Source organism: Sapajus apella, unplaced genomic scaffold (genome assembly GCF_009761245.1).
Source record: "Sapajus apella isolate SASKATOON/1434 unplaced genomic scaffold, GSC_monkey_1.0 scaffold18, whole genome shotgun sequence".
NCBI classification, from domain to species: Eukaryota; Metazoa; Chordata; class Mammalia; order Primates; family Cebidae; genus Sapajus; species Sapajus apella.
In genome coordinates, this window is record NW_022436958.1 from 21,458,848 (window position 1) to 21,476,878 (window position 18,031).

At 42.0% G+C, this 18,031-nt stretch overlaps 1 protein-coding gene and 1 long non-coding RNA gene across 4 annotated transcripts in view; one reads left to right on the plus strand and one right to left on the minus strand.

The window, feature by feature from the left end:
- ACVR1 (activin A receptor type 1) overlaps positions 1-623 on the minus strand; it is a 144,564-nt gene extending 143,941 nt beyond the window's left edge. Inside the window, exon 1 of one of the 2 annotated variants that reach the window (XM_032286447.1) lies at positions 90-623. The gene's annotated coding sequence lies outside the window, so the exon portion shown is untranslated. Of the gene's footprint in view, positions 1-35 lie in introns of both variants that reach the window. The other variant, XM_032286448.1, reaches the window with a different exon arrangement.
- Positions 624-693: 70 nt separating this feature from the next.
- Positions 694-18,031, plus strand: part of LOC116557038 — a 55,213-nt gene continuing 37,875 nt past the window's right edge. Inside the window, exon 1 of one of the 2 annotated variants that reach the window (XR_004271328.1) lies at positions 694-1,026. This is a non-coding gene — a long non-coding RNA (uncharacterized LOC116557038). The remainder of the gene's footprint in view (positions 1,027-18,031) is intronic. The other variant, XR_004271329.1, reaches the window with a different exon arrangement.

Consider the following 18,031-nt stretch of genomic DNA (forward strand, 5'->3'; position numbering starts at 1 on the left):
ACCCCCGATCCCTGCCTCTTCTCCGGCTAGGCTACCTCCTCCTTCGGTCCGCCCGGCTCCAGCAGGCGCGGCCGGCGACCTGCGCTCACCTCGGGTCCCGCCGCGGCCGGGGGCTGAGCCGGGGGAGGCGGAGTGCGAGGCAGCCGGGCGCTGCAGGTCGCCGCGGCGCGGCGCGGCGCGGGGCGGGGCGGGGCGGTGCAGCCGGCTAGGGAGCCCGGAACTCTGCGGGGCCGGGGGCTGGGGGACGAGGGCCGGCCCCGAGCGGCGGCGGCTGCTGCGGCTGCGGCGGAGCGGTGCGTGGGGCGGGGGCTTCCCAGCGCTGGGGCCGGCGCGGCTGGCCGAGGAGCAGGCTGGCAGCGGCAGCGGCGGCAGCGGCAGCCACCCGGGGAAAGAGCCGGGGGAGGGCGGGGAGGCGGGGTGAAGAGGAGGAGGAAGGGGAGGAGGGCGGGCGGAATAAACTTCCCAAGGCGCAGAGGCTCGGGCTGGGAGCACCGCCGCGGGCGGGGCGGGCAGGGGGGCGGGGGCTTGCCCCCGGGAGCCGTGAGGGAGACGGTCACAGAGAGTAGAAAAGTTCCCCCAGCGCCGAGGGGGAGGCTGCGGCGGCGGCGGCGGCTGCAAAGAGCAGGAGCCGGAGCGGGAGGAGCGGGAGGAGGAGGAGGAGGAAGTGGCTGCGGAGCGCTCGGCCAATGAGTGTCTGGAGCTGTGATTAACCAGGCAGCAACACATCATTTCCTCCCGGCGCGGATCCAGGGAGCCGGGAGGGAGAGAGGAGGCGGCGGGGCGGGGCCGTCCCCGCGCCCCCTGCAGGCGCCCGGCCGAGGGCGAGCCCGCCGAGCCCCGCCGAGCCTGACCGCGCCGCCCCTGGCGCGCCTGGCGCTGTCTGGCCCGTCGCTCTGCCCGCCGGGTGGAAGCTGCGAGCGCGCCGCCCGCGGGGCTACTCGCAGGCAACGAGGCAGGCCGGAGCCGGGCTCCTGTGGCCGGGGTGGGAGGAGAAGAGGCCGCGCGGCGGCACGAGTGAGTGCCCAGGTAGGCGCGGGCGGGGCCGTCTGGACAGCTCCCGGGGGCGCGCGGGGCCGGCGGGCGAGCGGGCGGGCTGTCTCCGGGGACTAGGGACTGCGGGCGGCCACTTACTCGAGCCCTTCTGGTCAGACTTGGGCTGGATCCTCAGAGAGAAGCCTCGGCATTCTCATCCAGGCCATCTCTGACCTGCCTTCAAATCCCCTTCCACCTTCCACTTTGCTCATTTCCTTTCGAGGTCTAGGGTTATGCAAGAGCTTGCCATGTTCGCAGTTGGCTTCCTTAGTACTAGAAATAAGCAAGGAGGAGCTTCTGCAGTGATCTAGCCCTGTCCTAGGCGCCATGGGAGCTTGCAATAGAAAGGCAGCAACATTCTCCGCCGCAGAGAGGCTGACAACCTCGGTCCGTAGATACACAAAAACACCCCAGCGTGCTAATATTACCCAGAGCATCAAAAAGGCATGCACGGATCAAATTTTGCCTGGTTCCTGCTGAGTGTAAAGGAAAGCACCAAGCCATTTTCTCTGCCCTCTAGAAGCGTATAATGTACAGCCCTATCACAGAGCAAAATAAAAACATGAAACCTATAAATGGGAATGCCATAAAATATTTTTATCTCTACAGGTTCATTCATGCAGAGGGCATTTATTGGGTGACTGCAGTACTGCAAAAGGTTGCAAAGGAAATGGAAGATCTGGTCCCTGCAGGTTGAGAGTTTACAATCTAATTAGAAACACAAGGCGAATGTACGTGAAACAACTAGAATCCCCAGCTGTAAGGAAAAGGATGAAGTAGGTGGGGGCATTTTTTTCATAAAGAGAAGAGCTATGTACCTATATGATCGGTGAGAATTAGGAGAGGCAAGTTCAGTAAAAATCAAGGCAAGAGCACCTATATGTATCCCTGCTCTATAGAATTCTATAACAGGGCCTTCATTGTCACTTGGTCAGCTCTGCCACTTACAAACTGTTTTGACCTTGAGCACATTTTTAACCTAAAAAGGGAATAAAGGTTGTCTCCTGAGGTGGTTGTGCAGTTCAAATGAGATTACAAACGTGGAAGTTTGTCAAGCTCAATCATGTACATTCATGGAGTCCTCATTGTACAAACTGGCCCCTTCTTTGTAACCTTTAGAGTTCCCTCCTAGGCTGTAAGCTCCAAGAGGGCAGGGACCAGGTCTGGTTGTATTCACCATGTATCACTATGCCTAGCAGAAGTGTTCATGGGAGCGTTCAATAAAGTTTTGCTGAATAGGTAAATAAATGAATTAATGAATCCTGTTATGCTTTGAACAGTTCCTATTACCTGTTCCTTAAGCAGTTCCTTCAATAGTGGTCTTATTGTATGGCTGGCTCAGTGAAAACCCTCTAACTCAATCCTCCTGTGACTAACTTGTGTGCCAAGAGACTGGGAGAATTCTGGGTGGTACTGTCAGAGGGATTCAAACCAGAGCGACTCCATTTTGAATGAGGGCTAGGAAAATGAGGCTGAGACTTGCTGGGCTGTGTTCTCAGAACATTGGGCATTCCTAGCCTCTGGATGTTTACAGTATGGGAACAAATTAATCCTGTTTACTCAACAAACCCAGACATGGAAGTGTCCATATATCCCCATAACTGGAAACCGAAGGTGTTCATAATTTTGCTTTAAAGATAATAATATGGATTCTTGCAAAATATTTAAATTAATTAAGAAAATTAATTCTTTATCACAGACTCTGGTAGCAGAGCACAACTCCCCATATAAACAAGTGTTGTACCTAGGGTGGATTTGTTCTTGTCTTACTTTTGGGAATGTCCTACTCTGTCCATGGAGTAGCTGTCCTTTGTCCTTTCATCACTTTACTTTCTTAATAAACTTGCTTTTACTTGGCACTGCGGACTCGCCCTGAATTCTTTCTTGCGTGAGATCCAAGAACCCTCTTTGGGGTCTGGATTGGGACCCCTGCCCTATAACATATTTCTGGCGACCACAGAAGGGACTATAGTGCAGAAACACTGACTCAGTGGCTACCTTTGAGTAAGTGTTGGGGTCCTGTAACATATTTCTCATGACCCAGATGGGACTATAGTGCAGAAACCCTGACCCAACAGCTACCTTTGGGTAACTGTCAGGGTCCTGTAACAGTATTTGTTGCCTTTTAACATAAATGTGTGTGTGTGTGTATGTGTTTGTGTGTGTGTGTGTGTGTGTGTGTGTGTGTGTGTAACTGTTGGGGTCCTGTAATAGTACTTGTTGCCTTTTAACTAAAGTGTGTGTGTGTGTGTGTGTGTGTGTGTGTGTGTGTGTAACTGTTGGGGTCCTGTAATAGTACTTGTTGCCTTTTAACATAAAGTGTGTGTGTGTGTGTGTGTAAAGCAAGAGGCTCCTCCACTAGGCTGTGTCCTTTGGAGGAGCCTCCACACAAGCCCTGTGCACACAAGGATTCAGCACTTTGGCTTGGACACCTTAATCCGGGTGTCCAAGATTGGCACTATTGACATTTTGCACTGGGTAATTGTTGTGAGTGCTGTCCTGTGCATTGTAAGATGTTTGGCAGCATCCTTGACCTCTCCTCACTAACTGCTAGGACATCCTCCCCACACAGTTGTGACAACCAAAAATGTCTCCAGACAGTGCCAAATATCTCCTGGGAGGGGGTACAAAACTACCTCCTGTTGAGAACCACAACCTTACTCTAAGATCTAATCCATTGATTGAACTCTGGTGGAAAATCACACCAGTAAAGTTACTTGGAAGGTATCTTCTGTTATTCTAAGATTTGCAGATCTCCTCAATCATATGTTTCAAGGAGCACGACTCTTGCTAATTAATTGCCTGCTGCATAGTGAATTGGCATCTCTTCTGTTTTCTACATATCCTCCTTCTTTACGCCCAGATCAACATGTTCATTTCTAAAAGTCAACAGCTTTCAAAAACTATTAGGAAACAGGGTCTTGAGCAACCTAAGAGTCCTGTATGATATTTTTCTATAAAATTGAAATTTGTTTTATAAAATGTTGCAGACAGCTTCTCTGTTACAGTCTGTTAAGCTTTTAACTTACAAACAATAACCAGATCCTCTCTGCACTCAGATTGCGATACAATAAGTATATAAGTCATAATTTTTAAAAATCACTTTAACATATTTAACCACATTGAGTACTTTTCTTTCATCTGAGAAACATTTCTTTTTGGTTTCAGAGAGAGGTTTTATTTCATAATGGGAAAAAAGAACATGTTTTCTTCGTCGGGTACAGTGGCTCATGCCTGTAATCCCAGCATTTTGGGAGGCCAAGGCAGGTGGATAACCTGAGGACAGGAGTTCAAGACTAGCCTGGCCAACGTGGGGAAGCCCTGTCTCTACTAAAAATACAAAAATTATCCAGGCATGGTGGCATGTGCCAGTGATCCCAGCTATTCAGGAGGCTGAGGCAGGAGAATGGCTTGAACCCAGGAGGCAGAGGTTGCAGTGAGCCAAGATCATGCCACTGCACTCCAACCTAGGCAACAGAGTGAGACGCTGTCTCAAAAAAAAACAAGTTTTCTTAAAATCTATAAAGCAAAATTCAGCTCAGTTATCAACTTCTAGAAGCAAATTCTTCAGAATATTGGTGGGATACAGTTGGTGATGATTCATGAAAATCCTGATGGATTAATGTGCTGTTCAACTAATAAAGGTTTCTTGAAGAAAAAAAAAAAGATTAATAGTGGAAGGAACAAACAAATTCAGATTAAGTCCATTCACTAAGTAATAGGCATGTAGAACCAAAAAAAAAAAAAATTTGTGATATGAACAGACATTTTTGTCAGCAAACAGTATCGTCCATCTCATTAAATACGTAAGGTTATTTGAGGTGTTGGTTTTATAGTTTTGTTTATATTTAGCTTTAGTTTCATAGTTGCATAATGGTTACAGTATATGCAGATGAGTTTATATCTAGTTTAGTGATTGTTCACATTTAAATTGAGCATTGAAGACTGGGTAGACATCCACACTGCCTAGAAAAATGGCAGAGGTTGAGGGTTGAATGTGGTATATGGTAAAATAATCCTCCAATTTCTGTTTTGTTAGAATAAGAATAATGACACATACTCCTGGGGGGGGTCTCCAGGTTCTCGATGAATTCTTGAAATTTGTGCTTTTGCTTCAATCACAATGTTTTTAAAACAATATATTAAGTTAACATTGTGTATACTGTGGATCATGAGTGTCTACCATGCAATCACGACCCCTGCCTTTTTTGCTATGTACCTAAAAGGACATGTACCTTATTTAAATGAAGTTTTAATAAAAATAAGGCATTACTGAAGGTTCATAGTAATGTTTTTTAAAAGGTACCTACATTTTACAACTATGCATATCACTCAAGTGTGAGAAATACTAGCCCAGCTGCATCAGAACTGTTCCTGGAGAGTAATGAATTAAAAGGCCTTGAGATCTGAAATTTAGTCCTAATCCTGAGGCCCTGAGAAACCAGTATTATATTCTAAAGATCTAAGCAACTCAATCAAAATAGCAGGGGGTAGAAGATAAAATCATAAGTGGAAAGGATCACTAAAAGTCCTGTCTGGCTTGGCACCCTTGTTCCCAAAAGGTAAACATTTAAACCAGTCAGGACAGACATTGTTTAGCTTCCAAGTTAAACTTTCCCAGGTGTATCAATGACTCATTAATTGTGCCTTTTATACAGGAGTTCACTGGCCATCTACCATATTCAGGGAACTGTGAGAGTTACACAGAGTCCTCAAGCTGCCTATAGTTGAAATGGGATGTCACTGCAGTCACCCCTGGCATAGCAGGCTACATACAAACCACTGTGTGACTATGGGCCAATAGTGTGAATGAGAGCCATCACAAAATTATGCCAATTATTTATTAAATGATACTGAGATACTTGGGAAAAAATTCTTAGTGCCTCCCCTCAAACCATTCCTGAAAATATGTCTAAAAGGAATAAAAAGTAAAATATATATATATATATATATTTAATCATAAAATTAAAGCAAATATTGGTAAATATTTATGCTTAGATGGGAAAAGAGCTTTCTAAATAAAAGCTGCAGAAGAAATTGGGCGTCGTGGCTCACGTCTGTAATCCAGCACTTTGGGAGGCCAATGTGGGCGGATCATGAGGTCAGGAGATCCAGGCCAACTGGTGAAACCCTGTCTCTACTGAAAATACAAAAAATTAGGCAGGCGTGGTGGTGCACGCCTGTAGTCCCAGCTACTTGGGTGGCTGAGGCAGGAAAATCGCATGTATCTGGGGATGGAGGTTGCAGTGAGTGGAAATCATGCCACTGCACTCCAGCCTGGGTGACAAAGCGAGACTCTGTCTTAAAATAAAAGTCACAACAGAAATAAAGGTTGATTGGCTTGACTACAGAAAAAAATTTCCCTGACATTTTGATTTTTGTCCATAATGTTGGACAATCAAACAAAAGAAGGTAAAAATAAGTAATAAAACAAGAAGCAATACTACTTTCAACACATATTCAAAGGGTTAAAATCTTTAATTTAAAAAAAAAAAACTCCTTCAAATAAAATGTTCCATCTAGTAGAGCGTTAAGCAAATATTATGACTAGACAAGGAAAATTTAAATTATTACATATGAGATCTCGGAAAAAATTTACCTTCTAAAATTCGAAGAAAAGATAATACATAAAAACAAAAGCTAGATATAATATTTAATATAATTATTTCACATAATTTTGTCAGCAATTAAATATAGTCTCTATTGGTAAGATTCACTTTATAAAGGACATAGTTACTATGGAGAGTGTAAACTAGAAAACAATTTCTGGAAGATAATTAGGTGATATGTATCAAATATTTTAAAATATTTATATTCTTTGACATTTTAATCCCATTTCAGAAATTTATGCTACGAAAATAATTGTTAACTGCACAAAAATTTGTGTAAAAGAATAATTACCATCTAATAACTTCTGAAATTCCAACAGTAAAGCTTAAGTTGAAAAAAAATTAAACACAAAGGGAATATTCCAATCCCATAACCCTTGTAAGCACATTCATCCATCAAATGTATACACAAAGAAAAAAAAGACTAAAAGGAACTAACTATTCCAGGGATGTGTAATACATACATGAATTATGACTGACTTTTATTTTCTTCTTTACACATCTATGTGTTCCAATTTTTCTATAACATACTACATTTATAAGCAGGAATAAACATTATAAAAATAGAAATGCATATTTTTAAGGGTCTGACAGTCATAGGACAAGACCTAACTGGTGAGAAATGCATATGAATTTTTATTTGTGAAATGGGAGGTGAGGTGTTGAAAATAGAATTCAAATTTGACTTTTTTGTTCTCTGCTAATAGGTCCATCTCCTTCAGAAGAAATTTTTTCAGAGAACTTAGAGTGGAGCTTTGATCTGCCTCTTTTGCCTGCATCTCAGACTCTTTGTGACAACTTTGTAGCCTCAAGGGATAGATGCCCATCAGGACTGTCCCTGGTCTTGCTCACATTCTGAAGCTCCTTGAGTTTCTAATTTACTTAACTACTGTTAATTTAGCTACATTGTTGAGATGTGGATTTTAAAAGCTAGTCCCATGGCGGGAAGATCAAATTAATTTCTTCCTCAAATTAGACAAATGCATTTCAAATACAACTGTGTGGCTCTTGGTAGAATCCAGCACTACTGTGGCTTTTCAGTTTTAGGAAGCATTCTTTTTCCTGATGGATCCTCTGAGCACTGGCATCATGAAGACGTTTTCATGGATAAGAAATCAGATTAATTTTCTCAATCCTAATGTAGCCCCATTCTACCAGTATCTAAAATCCAAAGGCTTCCTTTTTATTAACCTACTTTTGTTCAGTGAAACTCCAGAGAGCAACTGCTAAGGTTAATTACATATATGTAGTGGAGAACTAGCTGTGTGACCCTAGGCAAGTAACTTCAGATTTCAGAGCCTAGTTTTTCCTCAGGTGTAGAGTGAAGGAATGGGTTGCACCTTGGAGGTCTCTGCATTTTGAAATTCCTCAAGCTAAATTGGAATTCCTAGGAAGTTAATTGTTTGAAGTTGCTGATACTGCATTTGACATTTTTGAGGAAGAAGACCTTAAGATTTCTGGGGACTTAAAAAAGGCCACTGTTACTAGAGTGAAGCATGTGGTGAAATGGCCATGGAGGAGGATGAGGTGGCCTGGCCAAATTATATAGTCTCACAAGTCACCAGCAAGGGAAGTGATTAAAAGGGTTTAAGCAAGGAAATGATTGACAAATTTGCTTTACATCACTTGTCACTATACGCAATACATCCATGTCTTTGTTAATCATGTTTTACCTCATAATTATTTTAATTGTTTAAAAAAAAAAAAGAAGGGCTGGGCTTGGTAGCTCGTGCCTGTAATCCCAGCATTTTGGGAGGCCAAGGCGGGTGGATCACCTGAGGTTAGGAGTTCAAGACCATCCTGGCCAACATGGCGAAACCCCATCTCTACAAAAAATACAAAAAATTAGCTGGGTGTGATGGTGGGCGCTTGTAATCCCAGCTACTTGGGAGGCTGAGGCAGAATTGTTTGAACCTAGGAGGATGTGGAGGTTGCAGTGAGCCAAGATTGCACCATTGCACTCCGGCCTGGGTGACAGAGCAAGATGCTATCTCAAAAAGAAAGAGAGAAAGAGAGAGAGAAAGCAAGAAAGAAAATATGCAAATATGCCAGACGCAGTGGCAGATGCCTGTAATCTCAGCACTTTGGGAGGCCGAGGTGGGAGGATTGCTTGAGCCCAGGGCTTGGGCAACATGGCAAAATCCCATGTCTACAAAAAATACAAAAATTAGCCAAGTGCGGTGGTACAGGCCTGTAGCCCCAGCTACTTGGGAGGCTGAGGTGGGAGGATTGCTTGAGCCCTGGAGGTCAAGGCTGCAGTGAGCCAAGATTGTATCACTGTACTCTAGCCTTGGCAACAGAGTGAGACCCTATCTCGAAAAAAAAAAAAGACACAAGTACAAAAGGATATATTGGATTCAGAGTCCAGAGTGCTAACCATTACACCATGGAACCCACAAAAGGATATATTATATAGTGAAAAGTAAATTCCAGAACCACCACTGTTTCCCAAGTACTCATTTCCCACTCAATAATGCCAGCTTCCATGTATCCTTAAATGTTCTAGACACATGAAAGTACGCATGTATTCTCTTTGTCTTAAAACAGATGGTAGGTGGCCGGGCGCGGTGGCTCAAGCCTGTAATCCCAGCACTTTGGGAGGCCGAGGTGGGTGGATCACGAGGTCAAGAGATCAAGACCATCCTGGTCAACATGGTGAAACCCCATCTTTACTAAAACTACAAAAAATTAGCTGGGCATGGTGGCGCGTGCCTGTAGTCCCAGCTACTCAGGAGGCTGAGGCAGGAGAATTGCCTGAACCCAGGAGGCAGAGGTTGCGGTGAGCCGAGATCGCGCCATTGCACTCCAGCCTGGGTAACAAGAGCGAAACTCCGTCTCAAAAAAAAAAAAAAAACAGATGGTAGGTAACATGCTGTCCACACCCTTCTATCCTTTGTTTTCTTTTTAAAATTAACCCAAGGTTTATCTTGAAGATTAGTAGTTCTCTGTTGATAAAGTCTTCATTTCAACACAGTTGTTACATCCAAGTGTGTACTGTTGTTAACAGTGCCGTCTCTCTCAAGGAAGCACAGAACTCTACACTTGGAAGAGACGGATCTCATTTAGTCCCAGCCTGCCTTTTACACAGACAAAGTTTGTCCCTGAAAATCCATGTGACTCTTCAGGTTCCATAGCTAGTTAAGGCAAGGTGAGAATTAGAACTTGGTTCTTCTAATCATTCTCCAGTTCATTTTTACTTTCTGATTATGGAGTTATACATGTTGTAATAAAAAATACTTTTTTGTTGTTTTAGAGACAGAATCTCGCTCTGTAGCCCAGACTGGAGGGCAGTGGTGCTATCGTAGCTCACTGTAGCCTCGAACCCCTGACCTGAAATTATCCTCCCAACTCAGCCTCCCAAAGCCCTGGGATTATAGGTACAAGCCACTGTGTCTGGGCTAAAAATACTTTTTAAATGGTATGCCTGGTAAGATTCTTTTTTTTTTTTCTTTTTTTGAGACGGAGTTTCGCTCTAGTTACCCAGGCTGGAGTGCAATGGTGCGATCTCGACTCACCGCAACCTCCGCCTCCTGGGTTCAGGCAATTCTCCTGCCTCAACCTCCTGAGTAGCTGGGACTACAGGCACGCGCCACCATGCCCAGCTAATTTTTGTATTTTTAGTAGAGACGGGGTTTCACCATGTTGACCAGATGGTCTCAATCTCTTGACCTCGTGATCCACCCGCCTCGGCCTCCCAAAGTGCTGGGATTATAGGCGTGAGCCACCGCGCCCGGCCTCCATTTTCCTTCTTCAAACAACCACGTATAATGCACACAAATGAGCTTGGAGGGCTATTTGCCAAGATGCCGACAGTGGTAATCTTGGGATGACCGCAGTGTTGGTGATCTTATACTTTTTTGGAATTTTTTTTTTTTTTTTTTTTTGACGGAGTCTCACTTTGTTGCCCAGACTAGAATGCAGTGGTGCAATGTTAGCTCACTGCAACCTCCACTTCCTCGGTTCAAGCAATTCTTCTGCCTTAGCCTCCGGAGTAGCTGGGATTACAGGTATGCACCACAATGCGTGGCTAATTTTTTTTTTTTTTTTTTAGTAGAGACAGAGTTTCACCATGTTGGCCAGGCTGGTCTCCAACTCCTGACCTCAAGTGATCTACCCACCTCAGCCTCCCAAAATGCTGGGATTACAGGTGTGAGCCACCACACCTAGCCCTTTTTTGGGTTTTGATAGCAACTCTTTTTGTTGTTTGTTTTCCAAGACAGAGTCTTGCTCTGTCACCCAGGCTAGACTGCAGTGGTGGGTTCTCAGCTTCCTGCAACCTCCAACTCCCAGGTTCAAGCAATTCTCCTGCCTCAGCCTCCCGAGTAGCTGGGATTACAGACGTATGCCACTGCGCTCGGCTAATTTTTGTATTTTTGGTAGAGACAGGGTTTCACTATGTTGGCCAGCCTGGTCTCAAGCTCCTGACCTAATGATCTGCCCGCCTTGGCCTCCCACAGTGCTGGGATTACAGGCATGAGCCACCGTGCCCGGCTTGATGGCAACTTTATTGATACATACATACCACACAATTCACCTGTTTAAAGGATACAATTCAGTGGTTTTCACGTATCAAATAGTTGTACAACATCACTGCAATCAATTTTAAAACATTTTTGTTGCCCCCCAAAAATATCCCTGCACCCATTAGCAGTTTATCAACATATTTATAGTTTAATTTTTTTATTTGTATAAATTTAATGGGTACAAGTATAATTTTGTTACATGGATATATTGAATAGTCATATACATTTTATTCGTATATTTCCTTAAAAATCTTGCAATAATTGTTATTTTTATAATAAAAATAAACATGTTAGAAATAAAATAATGCAACATACACCATAAAAAATAAACATAGGCTGTGCACAGTGGTGCACGCCTGTAACCCAACACTTAGGGAGGCTGAAAAGGGAGGACTATTTGAGGTCAGGAGTTCAAGACCCGCCTGGGCAATGTACTGAGACCCCTGTATCTTCAAAAAAATAAAAAGAAACTAGCCAGGTATGGTGGCACATACTTGTAGTCTTAGCTACACAGGAGACTGAGAGGCTGACAGGCTGAGGCAGGAGGATTGCTTGAGCCCAGGAGTTCAAGCCTGCAGTAAACCAAAATCATGCCACTAGCTTCCAGTCTGAGCAACAGAGTGAGACCCTGTCTCTCAAAATAAAGAAGTATTTCAATGAAGGTAAAGCTGATTTTATTGTCCAATGTAAACATAATATTTTAGATAAATTTATCTTGTCCTTTTCATTATTCACGTATTATATACAAATGTAAATACACATGGTTTTCTCTGACTCTTCTTAGTTTTATTATGAGCATTTTCCCAGGTCATTAGATAGTCTATGAGATGATGATGGGAAATCTCATTATTTTCTTAGGATAGAATCTTTTTTTTTTTTTTTTTTTTGAGACAGAGTCTTGCTCTGTTGCCCAGGCTGGAATGCAGTGGCATGATCTTGGCTCACTGCAATCTCTGCTTCCCAGGGTCAAGTGATTCTCCTGCCTCAGCCTCCCGAGTAACTGAGATTATAGGTGCGCGCCATCACGCCTGGTTAATTTTGTATTTTTAGTAGAGACAGAGTTGCACTATGTGGGCCAGGCTGGTCTTGAACTCCTAACCTCAAGTAATCCACCCTCCTCAGCCTCCCAAAGTGCTGGGATTACAGGTGTGAGCCACCGTGCCCGGCCTATTCTTAAAACTAGGAATAGAGATTATATTTCCAATTGTCCAGTAATAGGAACTCTTTCCAGTGGCTTGTCCATCTTATCACGCCATCTTTGTCACCACACCTTCTATTATCTTTACCAGTTTGGAAATTTTAAAAGTTAGCTACTTCAGTCTGTGTATTTGATTACTAATGATGTTGTACCTTGTTGATAAATATGTGAGTTGTAAATTTTTCTAACTTTTTTTTTCATTAAAGCCCTTTGCCTACTGTTCCACTAGCACGTTAGTGTTATTTTTATTGAAAATAGTATAAAGAGGTTTGGGTTATTTTCCTGCTGAGGACTGAGCAGGTAAAAATTCTAATTTGCAAACAATTTTTAAAGATTAACTTAGTTTCCACTTACTGTTTTTCACGTCTTTGCAGTGGGGCTGGCTGCCTTTCTCATGGGAACTCTTTTCATTTCTATTATACCGAAGAAGTCACCAGTGATGAGGGAGGGAACAGTCTGAAAAGTTTATTTTATTTTTATAAAATGGCTGTTTGACAATTTATTCTAAAGCTCCCAAATACTACCATATATACTATCAATAATATAAAAACTGCATTTAAGTAATGTTTGATTTTCCTAAGTAACCAGAAAAATTGTGTCACCCAAATTCATCTATCCCTATCAAGGTTAACATCAACACCAAGCCAAATAGTACTGGAGTATAAAATGCACCAAATCTTGCTGTACTTTTCTCTTTGACAAATATGAGTTTTTAAACCAATGAACAGTCTAAAGTTTGACTATGACTCAGTTCCTCCTAGTGCTCTACCACAGAGTACAAAAGGTTACCAAATCCTCCAGTTACTAACACAGAAATCCAATTTGGAATGAAGGAAATAAACGTCCCACTCTTTAACAGCTAAAGATGTTACTGATCACATCTAAGAATTTGGAGTTTCAGAATGTGAATTGTGAAAACATTTGAATATCTTCATAATGGAAAGGACTTGGAAATGGAAAAGGAATATGAATATAAGAAGGAAAAAATTGTTGGTGCCAATGATTTTTCCTGGATAGAAAATGGTTACATAATCTATCTGGTGAAAAAGGAGAACAAAAAGGCCATCCACTGATCTGGATGAACATGTTCTGTACAACCTCTCATAAAGCTGAGATGAGCTTTCAATTGGAAAAGCTTACTCTGTTGCTGCTAAAGGTCAGAAGTTCCCTGTTGGCAAATCAAGTGTGGATTTGTTGACAAATCAAGTGTTCATCAGAAGTAAATCAAGCCAGATTTGATTTACTTGATTTGTCTATTTCCCACTTGCTTTTTTCTTTTTTTTTTGAAAGTATCTTAATGTAAACTTCAGCCATGATGTGATTCCATCCCAACATCTTTCAATAGCATCTCTAAAACATATGGACACCTGAGCACCGTGGCTCACACCTGTAATCCCAGCACTTTGGGAGGCCAAGATGGGTGGATCCCTTGAGACCAAGAGTTCGAGACCACCCTGGCCAACATAGTGAAACCCCGTCTCTACTAAAAATATAAAAAATTAGCTGAGTGTGGTGGTACACGCCTATAGTCCCAGCTACTTGGAAGGCTGAGGCACGAGAATTGCTTAAACCTGAAAGGTGAAGGTTGCAGTGAACTGAGATAGGGCCACTGCACTCCAGCCTGGGCGACAGAGTAAGACGGTGTCTCAATAAATAAATAATAAATACATAAGTAAATAGACAAGCATATGGACATTTTCTTATACCATCATAATGCTATTATCACATCTAACAAAATTAATGATTCCTTGGTATCCTCTAATCCCCAGTTCAGATTCTAATTGCCTGAATTTTCTCAGAAAAGTCCTTTGTCAAATCGTAATACAGACAATGACCACTTATTGCAAATAAATGTTTGGTCTTTTAGGTCTCTTTTAACTTTGAGATCAGTTAGTCCTTCCTATTTCCCTAACCCTATCCATTTTTGTTCTTTTTTTTTTTTTTTTTTTTTTTTTGAGACGGAGTTTCACTCTTGTTACCCAGGCTGGAGTGCAATGGCGCGATCTCGGCTCACCGCAACCTCCGCCTCCCGGGTTCAGGCAATTCTCCTGCCTCAGCCTCCTGAGTAGCTGGGATTACAGGCACGTGCCACCATGCCCAGCTAATTTTTTGTATTTTTAGTAGAGACGGGGTTTCACCATGTTGACCAGGATGGTCTCGATCTCTTGTCCTCGTGATCCACCCGCCTCGGCCTCCCAAAGTGCTGGGATTACAGGCTTGAGCCACCGCGCCCGGCCCATTTTTGTTCTTGTTGATGATGATGTTGATGATGGAAATGCCACTGACTTGATAAAACCAAATCAGTGGACTCCACCTCCATTTTACTTTTTTTTTCAATTGCTGAAGAAATAGAGCTTAGAGTTTGAATGAATTTCTCCAAAAGAGGTAGTTACCCAATGCAGAGTAGAATTCGGGTTTTCTAATTCCATTCTATCATGTTCTTTTCTATATCATATTGCCATGACATAGTATTACAGTATCTATGATTTTAGTTCTATGGTGGTTCAGAATATATTAAAAATATTTTAAACCCTCTTTCTTCCATGTTTGTTTACCTTTACACCTAGTATTCTCCAAAAGATAGTTGGGATTTAGAATTTACAGCTTGCTTTTCCCCAAAGCCTGACCCATTGAAGTCACTCCTTCAATGTTACTTTCTGAAAATATACCAACATCGATAGAAAAACTCAAGTTTTCCGAGAACCCAAATAAATAATCTCTGAGTAAATCAATAAAAAGTAATAGTGCTGTCACTTAGATTTTGTAGCAAGACTAATCAAAGAGTATGTTCATACCCATGCACGTAAAATCAAGATGAAGCATTATCAACTTGGAAACATTAAAAAACAAATGGGAGTTTTCATTGTCTTACTGTATTCTATCTTGGTTAAGCAGGGCACGTGGTTTTCTGTTGATGATACCATTAGTACATGAAATAAAGTATGGTGTGTGAAATAAAGCCTTTCTTTGTGCCCAGGAAGCACAAAAGTGGAAAGGGCACAGAGGCATTGAGGAGAGAGAGCAAATCCTTCCTCGTCCATTTCTTGAAGTCTCCAGAGAAGACAGGGAGAAGCACAAACTTAAATTCAGTTAAGTAGTTCCAGCTTTGCCCTTTTTGACCTTAAAAAAAACCAACAAATTATTATTTTTTTAATTTTAACTAACAACTTTTATTTGCGTATGCTCTGTTTGTTTTTTTGTCTGTGTTCTAGAATTCTGATTGTTGCTTTCAAACACCGTAACTTCCTCACGTAAAAATGAAAAATTCTTGGCCATACTTTTCCTCTCCATCATTATAAGGCTGTTAAACCAGGGATCACCTACCTCTCCCTGGTGTGTGTTTGTTTCAATCCCCAGATATATTTTAAGAGATTTTAAAACATTACTTGTTATTGTGGAGTAGCTAATAGATTCTGTATGGTTGCTGCTGAATCTTTTTACTTCTTTGAGAAAGAAGGGAGAAAAACCACATTGTTTTGAAAAACATGTTTTAAAAATAATTTTATAGATTGCAGATTTTGTAAATGATCATGTTAATTGTTAGGTGGGGGTTCCCAACCTTGTTAATGTCCTCTTAGCATTAGGCTTTTGTTCCCCAGTGTTGAATATGTCATTTTCTCCCACAGACTGCATTTCTAGGGGTATAATTGCTGTCTCCATGTAAAAGACAACTCATGTGCATAAATTTCCACTCGCCGAAACAAGACTCTGCCTCCCCTCATTTTAATGCAGATGTGATCCAGGGGGTAGAGTTACACTTACTTCTCCAAGCAAATGAAACAGATTACACGTTAAATATTGTCTTTGGAACCAGGTGCACAGAAACAACCAATTACCTAGACAGCTCATCAAGGCCTGATATGTTTACCACATTGTTTTTGTTTTCTCTTTAAACATTTGGCCAATTATTCTGAGGCTTTCATTTCTCTATAATGAACAGAATATGTTTATTAATAAAGGCCCCTTTTGTGTGATTCACTAACAGTTGACTCACAAAAGCCTTTAAAACCATGTTTGAAAGTTTCTGAACTGGAGTTCCTGTGAAGACAAAGCCTTGTTACTACAAAGAAGATACTGCTTCTGGTTTTTCTTGGCTAAGTAATTGATATCTAAAATGACTTAAAGAAGGGAAAGGGTCATGAATTTGTGAAGAAGAGAGAGAGTGGAGAATGCTTCTGCTCCCCCTTTAGATATGTTTTCATTGTTTGTAAAGGACAGTATCTATATAAATTTATGAGATTTTGGCCACTGCCAATTACATAATCTTGAATTTTTATGCATATCATTGTTTCTTTCGAGATTTTAATTGGCCTAAAATGCAGATGAACTCAAGAGCTCTTTCAAGACTTGTTTCTGTTATTCTAAAAGACTTTTACCACTTCCTGAGGAGGGGCTGTTTCAGATTTCCACAAAGTCATTAACCTCCCAAAGAATAAGAATAATAAGTGGAGTGGCAGGGCCCCAAAGATGTAATTGGTCCAAACTATCGGGAATGCTGGAGGCTTTGCGGTAGAGATGCCTGACAGTGAGCCGATGGAGGGAGGGTTGGCGTTGGGGAACAGGAAGATGGTCCCTCGGAAAGACTTCGTGGTAATAGTTTAAAGAGCAAGTATCTGCTCCTTGAGTGGTTAAGCAGGACTGGCTTGCTGATAGAATCCCAAGCCCTAAAATCATTTATCCTCATAGCTTCCTTTCAAAGTTGGAGGAGCTCTAAGCAAAGTAGGTAAAAATGTACAACAGAGAAAATTCTGTATGTGTGTGCTTGCCGGGGCCAGGGAAGAAACTGATTGTAAGACTATTGGTTTTTTATTGCTATTTTCTAGAGTTTTTTATAGAGACAGTTGGAGAAGGGCATTGCTGCATTGCCCAGGCTGGTCTTTAACTCCTGGCCTCAAGTGATCCTCTCATCTCAGCCTCCCAAGTATTGGATTACAGGCACAAGCCACCATGCCCAGCTCTTTGATTTTTCTTTTTAGTAAAGCAATTTAAGACATTCTAGAGAGGATGAAACTTTTAAATGTGAGAGTAGAAGATGGCCTTGAACACAACAAGTATACTGCAAGTTATGCTCCTACGCTGTGGTCAAAGTGGAAGTTGATACAAGGTCCATGGAAGGCAATTTGACATTCTCTTGCAAAATTATAAATGCACATACGCTTTGACCTTGGAATTTCATTCTAGGAATATTTCCTACACATATCCTCACCCAATTCTGAAATGACAGATGTAGAAGGTTTTCTTTGCAGCACTATATATAAAAGCAAAAGATTGAAAACAACCTGCCTATCAATAGGATTTTGAGTCAGTAAATTAGGAAACGTTCTTACAATGGAACATTCTGAAGCTGCTTTTTAAAAATGATAAGGATGTTTTCAGTGTATCGATATGAACTGAGCTCCTCAATTAGCAGTAAGTGGGAAAAAATCCTGCAAGTTTCAGGAAAATAGATTGTATGCTACCATATGCTATCATTTAAATAGAAGAGATATACGTCTATGTTGGGTAGTATGATTGGACACAGATCCTCAGAGATGGTTGGGGCTTTGAACAACGAGAAGGAAGGAAAGGACAGGATGAGATGTTTCACTATTTCGAACAGAAAAAAAAAAAAGAACAAATTACCTATTCAAAAATTGAGAAGAAGAAAAAGTTGTAGGGTCTGAAGCGAG